The sequence below is a fragment of the Pinus tabuliformis genome, chromosome 4_2 (assembly GCF_031772625.1).
Source record: "Pinus tabuliformis cultivar Carrire ecotype Pingquan chromosome 4_2, CPIR1, whole genome shotgun sequence".
Taxonomy (NCBI): Eukaryota; Viridiplantae; Streptophyta; class Pinopsida; order Pinales; family Pinaceae; genus Pinus; species Pinus tabuliformis.
In genome coordinates this window covers 512,432,108-512,448,232 of record NC_142304.1, presented here as the reverse complement: position 1 = coordinate 512,448,232, position 16,125 = coordinate 512,432,108, and the positions used below count along the sequence as shown (strand labels likewise).

Genomic DNA, 16,125 nt, shown 5'->3' with positions numbered 1-16,125 from the left:
TGTTGAATGTGATAGCACGACTTTGACAACAAATTAGGGTTTTGAAAATGAGAAAGAAAGCAAAAAGGACTTCAGGGGGAAGACATGCAACCACTCCCGTGAGACCCCCCAAGAAAAGAGTTCGAAGGACCCATGTCTAGCCTACTGTTCAAAACCCTGTTGAAGAACAGTCTGCTGTTCAAAATACCGTTGAAGAACAGTCTGTCGTTCAAAACCCTGTTGAAGTGCATACTGCCATTCAAAAGCAAAAGGAATAGCATTCAGCTGTTACCCATGTTGAAGTGCAAACAAATGATATATCGGCCTGTGACAAAGAAGTTTAGACAGAGGTACAGTCCTTTGAAGGAATGCAGACTATAAACACGAGGCGACACAATAAAAAGATTCAAGTAAATCTTCCACTTGCCACTACTACGTGGGAAAGTGATCCGAGGACAGTAACCCTACGAGAGGGTTTGATGCAAGCTCAGCAAGCAGTAGAAAAACTCACAGAACAAATGGTTTCTCGAGAAAAATATGAAGAATTACAACAACAGCTAAGGAATGTCAATCTATCTGAAAGCGAGGCTTTTGAAGGCTGGTGAAAGGAAGAAGAGAAAGTCGCAAAGGTAACTCGTAGGTTAGATGTAGTTATCAAGCAGATGGATACCTTATGCTCTTTGTACATTGAAGTCCTAGCATGTAGAGCCCCTGCTAAGAATTATGCCTTGTTTTTAATGGAACGATATTTGCAATTGAAAATTAAGGCTATCAAAGCAGGAGCCCCTATACAAATTAATACTATTGATGATTTTATAAATTGTTGTAAGCACTATGGAGTAAAGGTTCAAAGACTACTGTGTGAATTCTATCTGCACAACCTCATTTTAGATCAAGAGACAGAGCAGAATCTCGGCCCTTTCGTTGGGGATATCCAACTGCAGGCATTTGTTTCATTTGGGGTTAATCAAATTAAATGGCTTAAAGCCTATAATGCCTTCCAAAGACAAGAAAACAGATTAGACTTATGGGTAAGAGCTGAGCCTAGAGATCCATTACAATTATGGAATAAACACAGGAGTCTCATGAGGACTCCAGGCGTGATTGAAGCATTAGGACCCATTCATACAACAATCAATCGGCAAGGGATAGAATACTTCTTTACCATTAAGGACCTTGCCATTGCAGCTGCTAAATTTCGATATCAGACCTCTAATCCGAATATCCAACTCAGGGAACCATTTAATTATGAGAACTTTAAATTAGCTGCTGATCGCTTGAACCTCTATGGAAAAATTATCTTGAGGGTAGGGCCATCTTGGTTAGGATATAGGTTTCGGAGTCTGATTATTTGGCACCCTGCACCTGGATACCAAGCCTTGTATGAGATGCCTGAGGGCCAGACAGGCCATCTTTTTGAACACCTAGTTAGGCATCATGGCTGTAGACCACCACATGAGATCCCATCTCTAGCCTACTCTCTCACTGCCTTACATGTCAACTACAATGTTTTCATGAGGGCATGAAAAAGGGTAAGCAGGGGGGTGTGTGGAGTACTGAAGAAGGTATGTTTTTATTGATTATTTTGTCATATTTTCTTTAGAACTCGTAACCTCTTTGCATCATGAACTAGGTAGATAATAAGAAATCATGACAAAATCTATAGGATTTATACGCAACACGAAAACACTAATAATTGCTATTTCTTATGCAGGAAAAGGGAAAAACGAAAGATTGCCATTCCAAAGAAAAAGACAGGGCCAAGTTAACTGCTGTCCCTTTGGTGGGGAACCATATGCAAACAAGGCAATCTAAATTAAAACATATCAGCCAAGGAAAGGAAAAGGAGATATCGACTCGGTGCAAGAAAACAAATGGATAACTGGGAATTAACAGTTTGGCGAATCCCTCAGGATCCTTTGATCTTGAGGGATCACTGCCTTAACTATTTTTGCATCCTTGATATCTCCGCTTTAGCTGTTATAAAAAGGGGCAGCACTGCTAGCCCGGGGGATGATCTGCTGTTATTTTTCTATGTAAATTTTCTCTGTAATTGAAACTTTGATCATCGACTCTCGTTGAGAAGTGATTCGTTGTAATTCTGTTTTAATGCTTTAATATAAATCTAGTTGTTGTTCCATCTTTGATCCTGGAATAATCTCAAGCAGTGTATCCCTGGAGGCTAAGGGCCCGGCCCTGGTGGAACACTTGCTCTTGTACCATTATCTTTAATTCGTGTGTGGTTTTCATTATCAGCTTTGATCGGTAATCGGATGTGTTTTGTTATTTTATATCACTGCTCTGTTATATTTACAATATCGTTCTCCGTAACAGGAATATCGTATTGATCATTCTGACTTTATAACGTATTGTTGTTCCTTTAAGTCATTGATGTAACATTACTGTTTTTTACAGAATGCTATTGCTGTTCAATTACAGAGTAATCAGGCTGTAATATTCTTAAGTTGGTATTACTGTATTCATCTATGGTTTCTATTTAATTACAATTGTTGTTCAATTGACATTGTTGTTCCATTACGAATCATGATCGTTATCCGTTATAACTGAGATTAATATTTGTGGTATCAGAGTCAGATTATTGTTTCTCTCAGTATTAAGGTGTGCTATGTGTGTTATTTATTTCGGTTTACTGTACATTCACAATTAGATCTGAGCGCTGTTCTATATTTCGTTACTAATCAGTTACCGTTCTATTTCCGTGTGCTGTCTAATTTATTCCTAGAGTAAAGATTTATATAGGATACGATTGCTGCACTTATTCCTGTAGATTAAAGTGTTTCTGTTTATAAGAATTAGTTGCTGTTACATTTTCTAGTTGTTGTTCCATTTCCTAGTTGTTGTTCTATTTCCTGTTATTTACGTTCTCATTGCTTTAGTGTGTAGAACGATCTGAAACTGTAGTGGGCATTGACATTTGTTGTCTAGTTCCTATATTGATGATCTATTCCTTGATTGTCTTTAATTACATCAGTTTACAGAGGGATGAGTTACTGTTACTGGACCCTTGACTGGTAAACCGCTTAGTTTTCCGAATGCATGATTTAGGCTTTAAAGTGCTTTGCTGTAAGTAGATCTTGTTTTAAGCATCCGTTTACTCTTGTATTCTGAGCACTATACTACTAGCATTACTCTGACAAATGACTGCCTCAAACTGAGTACACTCTTCTAGATAACAAATCGTTCCTGGATTGACAAGTTAATGTGAGGTAATTAGAGGTGAAAAAGACCCTTTTTACGGCTCGATAGAGAGGCTGCAAAATGGTATGTAGACCAACGTGCGACATCTCATTCCATTTTTGCGACGCTTGCTAAAGCATTCCTCTCATATTTTCAGTTACCTCTCTGATATGACACTAGTACGGAGCTCTTGACCGCATTCTATCAGTCCTCTGCCACTCATCTTTCAGATCATGTTCAAGAATGGCATAGAAGGGGGAGTACATGTTGTGCCCTTCCCGTCGAAGACCGTGTCTACCTAGATTGTTTTCTTAGGAGCCTTTTATAACCCATTGCCAAAGACGTCATGTCCCATTTTCCTCAAACAAAGGAAGAAGCTCTCCAGACCGCTCTGAGATATGACTTGATTTATGCCCAATCTGATTATGTCTATACCATCATTCCAGACCTCCCTCGTCCTGGAGGTGCCAATGCACCATGGACATCTCACGTCATTGAAGATATTGTTGGAACCCTTTCACACCCTTCACCATATACTAAACAAATTTATGGCTATCCACAGGGGGGCACCAGTTCCTCCAACACTTATGCACCTCCTACTAGTAACATGTTTTCAGGGCTAGCCAATGCTCAACCTGTCTACCAAACTATTGCTCCTCCGTATGCACAACTGAGTGCTCCAACTCCTCAAGCATTAGTGTCGCAGCCTCCCATGCATCCTTAGCCCCAACAGCCATCACCCCCTCAGGGTCAAGTGTTTGGGCAACAGAGTGTGAACAATCCCCAAAATTCGTTGAAAAAGAATAAGGGAAAAGGTAACAAGGGTAACCAGTGTAATCAAGGTAATCAACCTAGTGAACCCTAGGGGAACCATCCTAACACCAACAACCAGCAATAGGGCAGTCAGCCCAAGCAGAACAAGGTTATTTGTATGAAAAATCCTTGTGCATGTTTTGATGTACATGGCCATTATACACATGAGTGTCCTCTCTTACCCCAGATGCGCCAAATGTGGGAAGCTCAAGTAGATTCTATAGGTCAATCGCCCATCCAAAAATCACCTCAGAATCTTGTGCCATCTCAACCAGTAGTGCTTACAAATGCTTTCCCTCAGCAAGGATTTGTTTCTGCTCAACCTTAGCCAGGTCAAGCAACCCATCCCCCCCAACCTTCTGGTCATGGTGACTACTAGATCCTCATGATGAATTATGATGAGGTTAACCCCTCTAATATCAACCTACAAACTTGGTTGTGTCAATATGACAAGCCAATGACTTCATCTACCACTGAGTCCAAAATAGAAACGTCTACTGAGCCTCATATGACGCCAAATGGTCCACTACAGATCCCTCAACCTAAAGTTGAGTCCATTCCTAATATCCTTAAGGGACCATTATGCTGTAGTGCGGCTTCCAACTGAGTTGCCCATACACACAGTATAGTAGATGACTTGGCTCAATCACCTGCCGCCATGTCAACGCTGGAGGTACTCTAGTCATGGCCATCTTGAAAGAAATCTCTACTAACTACTTTGGGAACAGTAGATCCTTTCGACGATCATTTGATTGTCTTCCCAGTTGATACATCAGAACATCCCCCTTTACCTTCATCCATTGCTTTCCAGATACCAGTCTGAGTCCATAATGCCATCATATCCCGATGCATTATTGATGAAGGTGCATCCACCTGTGTGATGTCCACTGCCATTTGGAAACAACTTAAGTCACCTGAGCTGTACCCATCCACCATCACTTTATGTGCTTGGGACAGATATTCCTCTCATCATCTTAGCATGTATCGCAATTGTCTAGTGACTCTTGCAGGAAAGACTGTCTATGTAGACATCGAGGTTATCGATGCCCCTTTAGATTAAAACATTCTCTTGGGTCGTAGTTACACATATGCCATGTTAGCCATTGCATCTACGGTTTTTTGCAAGATGTGCTTCCCCCATGAAGGGAAGATTGTTACCATCGATCAGTTGACATACTATGAGTTGACATCTGTGACCTCCCCCAAGTCCATTATCTCGTCAATGTCAGATAAGCAGTCTTCAAATCCTCTCACCAGTGTTTCACCCAGAGTCTATAAAGATTCCTCATTGTTGGGTGCTTTCCCTAGTCCTCCCCCTCTCATCTCAAAGCCTAACTCTTTGAGTGTTTGCATGTTACAAGTGTCACGGGCTGCTCTTAAGCATCCTGGTACATCTGATCTACAACTAGATGCTTAACACCCTGAGGTTACCACCCTAGTCAAGCCATCTAGATCCACCCCCTTGGACCTCCTCTATTTTTTGGTGCCTCTCCTATGTTCCCACTAGGAACTGTTCCTCAAGGCCTCAACCATCCAAGATTTGTTCCGCCGAGACATTACCTTGCAAGACAGATACCTTTCTTATTTCCTCCTTCAGGAATCTTTTCTATCCCTTCCATGGCTTCATTGGTCCTCCCTAATATGAATTTGGGGATCCCAGTATGGTTCACTGATCCTCCTACGAGCACTCTGCTTGGTCAGCTAAGACCTTATCATGCTTTGGCCTTGGTTAAATTGGTTCCTACAGCCCTTGCCACTGCTCTAGTTCCATCACAACCTCAAAAGGAACCTGTTCCTATTGCGAAAGCATCTAGACAGGGGGAAAAGCTAAGATGAAAGAACCTAAGGACAAGGCTCCCCAAGCTCCTCTAGCCCCCAATTCCCAAAAGTTGTCAGCTCCATGCGCTTTGTGTAAAGTTGTTTGGCACGCCACTAATAATTGTCCTGAGCTCCCTCATCTTAAACCTTTGGTTCATGAGATGTTCCCTAGGTCAAATATCCTTGACGTCCATGTTACCTTACTAGGTGTAGCCAAGAAACTCAGAATGTTATGCATAAATTACCCTTGTATGATCATCATGGTCACTATTCCCATTGTTTCCCTTCTCTCGACAAATTGCACAATTTCCTTGAGGCGATTTGCGAATAAGAGACCACTCATAGACGATCCCCTACTCCTCTACCTATGGATTCTGGTACCACTAGTAAATCAGAACAGGGGGACTTTAGTCCCACCATCATGATCCCTCCCCCCAATGTCGAGATGACAGACTCCATGGGCCATATCCTTTACCTGTCATCATCCTTGAGTTCCTCGCATGCAAACCTTTTTGTGGTTTCTGTGCGCGCTTCTATCGAACCTCTTTCAACAAAATCCCAAGTCTCAACATTCGTATATCCTCCATCTGCTATCTCTTCATCTACCATTCCAGATGATGTGTATGTGAACCTTCTCTCTCAGGTTAATGCACCAAGTACTGCCACAGCATCATGTAGTCAGTCTTCTTCTCGTCTGCCCATCTTCCATTTTGATGAGGACATCATGGAAGCTATGTCTACCCCTGATCACCCTTGGGATAATATGCACCATCATGCATACTTCCTGCCACAACAATCTCATGACTAGTATGCTGTGGAATCAAAAGACTTCATCCATGGTGAAGTCAGTTGGTCTCGAAATTCCATCGTTGCCCCTGATTCTTTCGAAGAAGGAATATGTACAACATCTTTCCTGCTATCAAAATCAGCATTTTAGATAAACCAAGGGTCGAGGAAAACATTACCTTGGGGGCACATTGCACCCCGGAAGAAATTTCACCTTACACCAAGCTATTCAAAAAATTCCATGATGTTTTCACTCAGTCTTACTCTGAAATTTCTGGACTTGATCCCGCCATTGTTGAACACCATATCGACACATGGCCCGATGCGACTCTTGTCTGTCAAAAGTTGAGACCCATCCACCCTTGTCGTCGTCAGGCCATAAAAGCCGAGATAGATAAGATAAAGCAGGATTATTTCATCTATCCCATTGAGTATACCACATGGGTATCCAGCCCGGTTCCTGTTCTCAAGAAGCAAGGCACCATTCGTGTTTGCACGATTTTCATGACCTGAACAAAACTTCTCCCAAAGACAACTTTCCCACACCCTCTATTGACCAGATCATTGATGAGTGCATGGGGCATGATTTTCTATCCTTTATGGATGGATTCTCCAGGTACACCCATATCAGTATATGTCGTGCTGATTAGTTAAAGACATCATTCATTAGTCTGTGGGGAACCTTTACATATCGGGTCATGCCATTCGGCTTAAAAAATGTTGGAGCCACATTTTAGCGGGCCATGCCATACTATTTTCATGACTTGGCGCACCTTATCCTTGCTTACCTTAATGATCTCACCACTCGTTCTAGGTCTCAGGCGCAACATATTCATGATTTGTGCACCATTTTTCTCCGATATCACAATTATAACATCCGTCTTAATCTATTGAAGTGTGTCTTTTGTGTTCCTGCCAACCATTTGTTAGGATTCATTATGTCTAAAGACAATATCACTCTTGACCCCCTGAAAGTTCAAGCCATTCCTGAGTTGCCACCTCCCTGTACCTTGCATTAGTTACAAATCCTTCAAGGCAAAGCCAACTTCCTTCACAAGTTCGTGCCTGACTATGCGACCACCGCACATGGGTATCTTGGAATCCTTCACTAAACCATTCCATTTGTTTGGGATGACCATGCTCAATAGTCTTTTGATGCCCTGAAACATTCTCTCACTTTCGCTCCCTTGATCAGTCCCCCTGACTTCACCAAGGGTTTCATCTTATACATCTCATGTTCCGACCATTCGGTCACTGGGGTCCTTATTCAAGAAGATGATGATCGAAATGAGTATGTTATCTACTATGTCAGTAAGAACCTCGTAGGTCCCCCCATGAACTACTCGCACGAAGAGAAATTGGCATTGGTCGTCATGTTCTTTGTCCAAACACTTCGTCATTATATCCTTACGCGTACCACTAGGATCATAACAAACTCCAACCCCATGACCTTCCTATTGAGTCGATGAATCATCAATGGGAAGTATGCACATTGGGTCATCATACTCTAGGAATTTGATCTTGATTTTGTTACGCCTAAGAGTAAGAAAGGTTTTTCCCTTTCCTAACTCATTTCTGAATTACTCACTAGTGGCCATGATCCACTAGTTAACGACGAGCTTCCAGATGAAAACTTGTTTGTCATCACTTCAAATGATCCTTGGTACGGAGATATCCTCACATATTTTCAAACCCAAAAGTTTCCCCCCCATCTTACTCATGATGATCAACGATGAATTCAATACCAGGCCGCTCGCTACCTACTCATCGGTGACAAAATTTATCGTCGCATTGTGGATTCTATCCTTCATCATTGTCACACCCATCCTAAAGTAGAGAAAGTGTTAAATTCCTATCATAGTGGTGCTTGTGGTGGTCACCTCCCTAGTATGGCCACTGCCCAGAAATTCATGCACGTAGGTTACTTTTGGCCCTCTCTCTTCAGTGATTGCATTGAGGCAGTAAAAAACTATCCCAATTTCCAACATTTTTCCCCAAAGGAAAGAGCCTCACCAGCTCCCCTCCATCCTGTCATCACTACAGGTCCTTTCTATAAATGGGCCATTGACTTTATGGATTTTTGAACAACATCTGTTAATAACCATAAGTATATTATCGTAGCGGTCGACTATTTTACCAAATGGGATGAGGCCATGCCAACGTTCAATAACACGACAACTACCCTGAACCTTTTCTTTTTTAACCATGTGATCGCTCAATTTTGGGTTTTGAAACAATTGGTCTTTGACCATGGCCAACATTTTAAAGATGATGTATGGCACGAGTTATCCTCACTGTTGGGCTTCTGACACCAGTATTCATCTTCTTATTACCCACAAGGTAATGGGTAGGTTGAAGAGGTCAACTAGATTCTCAAAATGATGCTTCAGCGGATGGTGAATAAGCATAAGACCAACTGGTACCTTATGCTCCTCCCAACTTTATGGGCCTATAGAACTTCTTTCAAAACCGCCACTGGGTTCACTCCTTTCCACCTTGTTTTTGGCAAGGAGGTAGTCTTGCTAATCAAGTGTGAGATACCTTCCCTTCACCTAGCTGTCGAAATTCTCCCTGACACCCAACCATTAGAACAATGACTTGTCATGCTTGAATGCACCTCTGAAGACCGCTATGTTTCTTTGCAAACCATTGAAGTGGTCAAAAAGTGCACCAAAGCCCAGTATGATTGAAAAGTCAACCTTTGTTCCTTCCACGAAGGTGATCTTGTTCTGGTGTATGACTAGGCCCATGATACCCCGGGACATGGGAAGTTTGAATCATTATGGCTAGGGCCTTACATCATTCGTAAGGACTTAGGCAAGGGGTTATATCTCCTGGAGGATTTCGATGTCCAACTCCTTCTTAATCCTCCTAATGCAATGCACCTTAAGAAATTTTACCCATAACATCTCGCATTGATTTGTATGTATTTATTTTTGTCATGCATTTAGGTAGGTTGAATCATTTCATTTGATAATTTGACACTTCAACAGGAAGTCATTTTTCCAAGAAGGGTCACTTCGTCGCCTCTCAAAATCGAATTTCTTCATAAAGAAACACTTGCACTTTGAGGTCCACCTCCTCTTAATACTTGTCATCTCACATGTTGATTTTCATCATGACTAACCATCATTTACTCATGCCTTCATGGTCCCCACTGAGCCTATTTTGTGTGGAAGCGTCATCGAGTCACCCTTGTTTAGAGCATCTACGATGAGTCACCTTTGCATCCATGGAGTTTGTTTCATGTCCCATTATATCATGTCACAATATTCCATCCATTTTTTCATATCGTTCATCCTACGTTGCCCATTTTTTCCTCCAGTCATAGTATCCCCAATCCCCTTCGAATTCAAGTTAGTCACTGCTAGGTCAACCATGCACTTTATGCTCTGACAAGGGAAGTTGTCTGTTTGCCCTCAATCCCATTTTCTCCATTGTCCCTGGTGTCAGTTTATCAATCACATTATTATTTTCCCTCGTGCCTTAGTTGAGTATCCTCATTGCCTCACTTATCACGGGCCCTATTCTGTCGACATCAACTCATTTATTCCAGAAGAATGACCTAGAGGGCGGTGTATCTTGTTTCCAGATTCCATTCTTGTTCATTGCCTCAGATTGATAAGAGGGACTCATCATTTCCCTTTGACTTGGTTGTTTCATGATCGTGATCCATACACTTGATGGTCCAGTGATGTAGAAGACTATACCAATGATTCCTGACTATGTGTGAGATGTTTCAGACCTCATGAGAGGGTGGCCCTTCAGGTAGCCCCCCACATGCCCAAATGCCTTCATATTATGCTACAACCTCAGATGCAGTTTCGCAAATTTGATGGGTTTGGTTCCTATCGATCACAGTGTTCATATTATGCATGTCTCCTTTAGATGATCCATTCAGTTTTGCAGAGCCCTTCCCTGTTCAGCAGGGCTTCTTCGATTGTTCTACCCTCCCTCCGACCCATTTTTTGAGTGAAGGGCCATTATATCTCATGTACTCATATATTATTGTATTAAGTCATGGCTCATGTTTTTTCTAGGTGCATTATGTATATGGAACACATTGTATTATTTTTTGGCTTAGTTATGCCAGCATGTCATGTACCATTCAACATGTACTTCATTGCTCAGTTTTATGTTTTTGGAACATCATTATTCTTGTACTAAGTTATCTCATTAGTAATAGGTATGCATCCCCTGCCTCACTGAGATTTGGCACCACAACATAAAAGGAGACTTGCATTGGTCTCGCCCCCTCTATCCCTATCCTCTTTTGCTCCAGCTCTATTGGCCTCTCTCTCTCTCTCTAACTCCACTTCGTTGTCTAGTGATTGTGTCTTTACAATGTACTTCGGTCATACGTTTTTCTCCCAACACTCGTACATTGAGGGACAATCTATTATCACCAAAAAATTGATCATATAGCCTAATTTACTAGATTGATTGAAGTACACCATGTAAAGCCAATTTTACCATAGTAAAATTGGTTTCACTGTGAGAAATTACTTAATAAACCACATTTGTTAAGCAATTTATAATTAATCCCATGAAAAATAATTAAATAAACCACTATTTATTTAATTATCTTATAGGAATAATTAATTAAACCATTGTTTAATTAATATTCCTTGTCATATTTGACCTAGTTATGAAAAATATATAGATAAATCATTAATTATCTTATTTTTCTCTAGGAATATTAATTAATCACTAATTAATGATTATTCCTTGTCAATTTTGACTAAATCATTTAAGAATAATTAAATAAATCATTATTTGTTTATTATTCCTTAACCACTTTCTTGAGATGATAAATAAATAGATTATTTATTTATTATTTCTAAATGAAAGTTTAAATATTTTTTCCCTCCTAACCAAATATAATAAAATATTCCAAGTGGTTATTCCAAGAACGGGGTTAATAATATTTTATTATTGCTCATTTTTCGAGGATAACTCAATATTTTGTTATAAATAGGAGGGTTTTCCATTCATTATTCACTTTTGATTATTTTCATTGTTGCAATCACTGCTATAATTCTAATAATTATCATTGTCGCACACCACTTTTCTTCCATTTGTGTTCCCATTAAGCTCAAACATTTTATTTTCTGGGTTTACACATTATAGAGGAGAGAGACTCTACACAAGATTAAGACGTTTGAGGATAGCCAAGAACCCATCCCATAGAGGGGGACTGGTAACATTTATTCGTTCCCTTCACAGGTGTTATAATAAAATCTATTCTTTGTATATCTTGTTTCCATTGGATTATTGGAGTTATTATTACTATTTCATTTTTTTGTTTAACTATGATTGTGGCATAGATCAGGACTTTGGCAAGTTTTGTTTCTATCAGTTGCTATAGATCTACAATGTTTAGCAGCCATTTATATTGTTTATACTGTTTGTCATCCACAGTCTTAAGTGTTTCCTTTTCATACACCTTTGAGAATAAAACACTATAACAATTGGTCAAACAAATATCTCAACTTAATGTGATCACTCATAAACACAAACTTCCTGCCAAGAAGATAGTGTCTCCACATCTTAAGTGCATGTATAATTGTTGCCAACTCAAGATCATGCGTGGGATAGTTCTTCTCGTGCTCATTTAGTTTATGGGACTCATAACATACCACCTATCCCTCCTGCATAAGGACTCCACCAATTCCTCTCGTGCAAGCATCTGTACATACTGCAAACTCTTTGTCTATATCTACAATATGTAGCATTAGCGCTTGTGTTAGCAACTTCTTAAGCTGCTCGAAGCTAGCCTCACACTCTTCAGTCTATTCGAGATTATTACCTTTCCTCTGCAATGATGTGATAGGATAAGAAATCTGTGAGAAGTTCCTAATGAAACTCCTATACTATCCTACTAAAACCATGAAATATCTCACCTCATCCACACTCTTAGGAGCTACCCACTCCATGATGGCCCTTATCTTCTATGGATCTACTGTAATTCCCTCTTTGGAGACAACTTGTCCCAAGTATTGTACCTCATTTTGAAAGAGGCTACATTTGTTGACCTTAACATACAATTGATGCTCTCTCAACAACCTCAATGTTGCTACTAAATGCTTGGCATGCTCTTCCTCATTTTTAGAATATACCAATATATCATCAATGAACACAATGACAAACTTATCCAAATATGGATGCAACACAATATTCATCAAACACATGAATGTAGTTGGATCATTAGTTAAGTCAAATGGAACAACAACAAACTCATAATGCCCATACCTAGTTTTGAACGTAGTCTTGTAAATGTCCTCCTATTTGATGCGTACCTGATGGTATCTGGATCTCAAGTCAATATTTGAGAACACTGTTGCTCCCTTTAGATGATCGAACAAGTCATTAATCCTTGGCAAATAATATATGTTCTTGATAGTCACTTTGCTCAATTTCCTATAATAAATTCATAATCTGAGGGTACCATCTTTCTTCCTCACAAACAAGATTAGTGTGCCCCAAGGTGATACACTTGGCCTAATGTATCCCTTATTCAACATTTCCTTTAGCTGCAATTTTAACTCAACCAAATCAGGTGTGCTCATCTTGCAAGGTGCTTTCGATGTTGGAGCTTCCCCTGGTATTAACTCAATCAAAAGGTCTACCTCCCTGTGAGGTGGCAACTCTCTAATGTCCTTAGGGAATACATCCCAAAACTGCTACAACACTAGGTACCTATTCAACACATCTGCATCCTTAGCCTCCTTACCTTTATCACTATAAATGTGTACTGCAAAGAGCTTTCACCCTTCCCGTGGCCACACTTTGCTTGTATAGATGTCACCGTCCTAATTGATGTGGCTTTCTTCTTACCTTGCAAGACTATTGGTTCCCCATTTTCATCAACACACTCAATAGCTTTGTCATAGCACTCAACCTTGGTTCTATGTAAATACAACCAATCCATTCCCAATAACATATTGTATGAACCCAATGATAATACATTCGAATGTGTTGCTGTAGGCATACCATTCAAATCAAATGCACAAGCTCTTACCCAATGATGAACTCGCTTCTTCGTACCTATAATTAACTGCACTAACCAAAACTCTGCATGTAACTCCTTATTCATCCCACATTTATCCACCAAGTTAGGACTAACATAGATATAATTAGATCCAGGGTCAATCAAAATAGAAATAACACGATCACAAAGCTTATCGTCCATCTCAATGATAGATGCATGGTGTTTTGCTTTCCTGCTATCCATTGCTGCATAGATCCATTGGAATACTCTGGCCAACATCCGTAACAATTTGTGCCTACTATGCACTGTATATCTTAGGCCTTCCACCCTGATGCTACGAAAAATCTCTCCTAAGGTGCTCCTCACCACATGTCCAACACTCCAACTGACCAACTCCCTCACCTCTATGTTACTGATGCTGCTGTGGCCCATGTCCATGTCTAGCTGCATTAAATCTATTTTGCGGTGCCACATTTTATTTCCCATCTGCATGTTGAGGCCTTGTCCTCTTAGGTTTCCATTTACCTCTACCTTTGTCTTTTCCTTTCCATCCATGCTAAGATTGATTCTTATGCTTTGATTACTCATAACAATGCTTCAGTTTCCCAATGACTTCCCCAAGTGACCAAGGCTCATCATACTCAATCTGATCTCTAAATGCTAATGGAAAACCATTGCCAAGTCTTTGAAATTTAGCCTTATCATCAGTAAGATATGGTACGTAGCTCAATAACTCAAGAAAATTGGTCATATAATCTTCATTTTTCCCTGCCCCATCTTTAACTCATAGAAATATTTAGCCTTACTATCGTAGTACCTTTCTGACAAGTACTTCTTCCTGAAAAACCTCTTAAATTCCGGGCAACTCAAGTCATATGTCCTGATGTCTCTAACCTACTTAACATATTCCCACCAGATGTCTGCTTTACCTTTCAAGCTAAAGATATCTATTCGGGCCTTCTTGTTATCTGTGTACTGATGCAACTCAAAGAATTTGTTCATACCAAGTATCCAAGCCTCTACATCTTCCAACTTCTTCACATCTTCATCAAAAGTAGGTAGTTTTTCTTTCTTCAATTCATCTGGCAAGTACCCCCTATCATTCCTCCTGGAAGGATGCTAGCGATAATGATCATGATTTCCATCAAAACCAAAACTAGAATAATACCTATACTCATCGTCCCTCCTGTCTAGAGTGTCCAACAACTTGCCATCTCTCATCGTGTCATATCTATTTGACCTGTGTCTACCAAGAGATCTACTACCATATGCTCTATTAGTCCCATCCTCATGTGCATGGCTGATCCAAAGTAGCCCTTGTTATGAAACCAACTCACAAAAAGATAGAAAAGATAGATAAACGTCTTAGAATTCACCTCTTCGAGGGGGAAACCTCCTTTACATTACATAAATGAACAATTCTTGGATGATACAAATGAAAAAGCCTCCTTTCTATATATAGGAGTCTAAGGAGTCACAATATAACCCAGCCGACCTAACAATAATAATATAAAGCCACAAAAATAACAATAGAGGGATTCTATGGGGCACAATAATAATAATATGGGGACAATAGGGGCACAACGACATTAATAAGGGATACATCTACAATAGTAATGGGGTAATCACTAGTATTATAGGGACCTAACATTCCCATCTCCTTCAGGGACATTTGTTTATATGGTTGTAGCCGTAGGAATACCTAATCACCTACATCAAAACTTCTTTCGCTGCGATGTTGATCTGCCTGTTGTTTCATTCTATTCCGTGCCAACACGAGGTTATCTTTTAAGAATTGGAGGACTTGTTGTTGATGTTTGATGTGATGTTCCATTGCTTGAACCTTAGAATTTTCTCTTAAATATGATGTGATGGATGGTGGCTGATATCCATAAAGTGCCATAAATGGGGTCATTTTTGTTGCTGTATGGAAGGATGTGTTATACCACCATTCAGCCAGAGGAAACCATTTGACCCATTGTGTTTTTATTAGAGACAAAGCAACGAAGATATCCTTCCAAACATTTGTTTATTATCTCAGTTTGCCCATCAGATTGAGGATGATAAGATGAGCTATGAGCTAACGGAGTACCAAGACAAGAAAATAATTCTGTCCAAAAATTTCCAGTGAAGATGGGATCTCTGTCACTTACAATAATCTTTGGATTTCCATGTAGCTTTTGAATTGTTTCCATAAATGCAGTAGAAACTGTACTGGCTTTAAATGGATGTGATAATGCACAAAAGTGTGCATACTTGGTAAGTCTTTCAACAACCACCATGATGACACTCTTTCCCTCATACTTGGGTAAACCTGTGATAAAATCCATTGAAACCTCCTCCCAACATTGGCTTGGAATGGATAAAGGTTGTAATAAACCTGGGGTCTTAATTTTTTCAACTTTATTTTGTTGGCAAACCAAACATTCCACCACAAACTTTTGAATATCCGATTTAAGGCCATCCCAAAAAAATTCCTTCTTAACCATATGGCAAGTTTTTAAAAATCCTCAGTGCCCTCCTAAGGGAGAAGTGTGCAT

General features: G+C 40.0%; 1 pseudogene; it reads right to left on the bottom strand.

Annotated features, from left to right (window-relative positions):
- The window catches only part of LOC149170240 (putative pyridoxal 5'-phosphate synthase subunit PDX1), a 123,125-nt pseudogene that overhangs the window by 94,580 nt on the left and 12,420 nt on the right, over nucleotides 1–16,125 (bottom strand).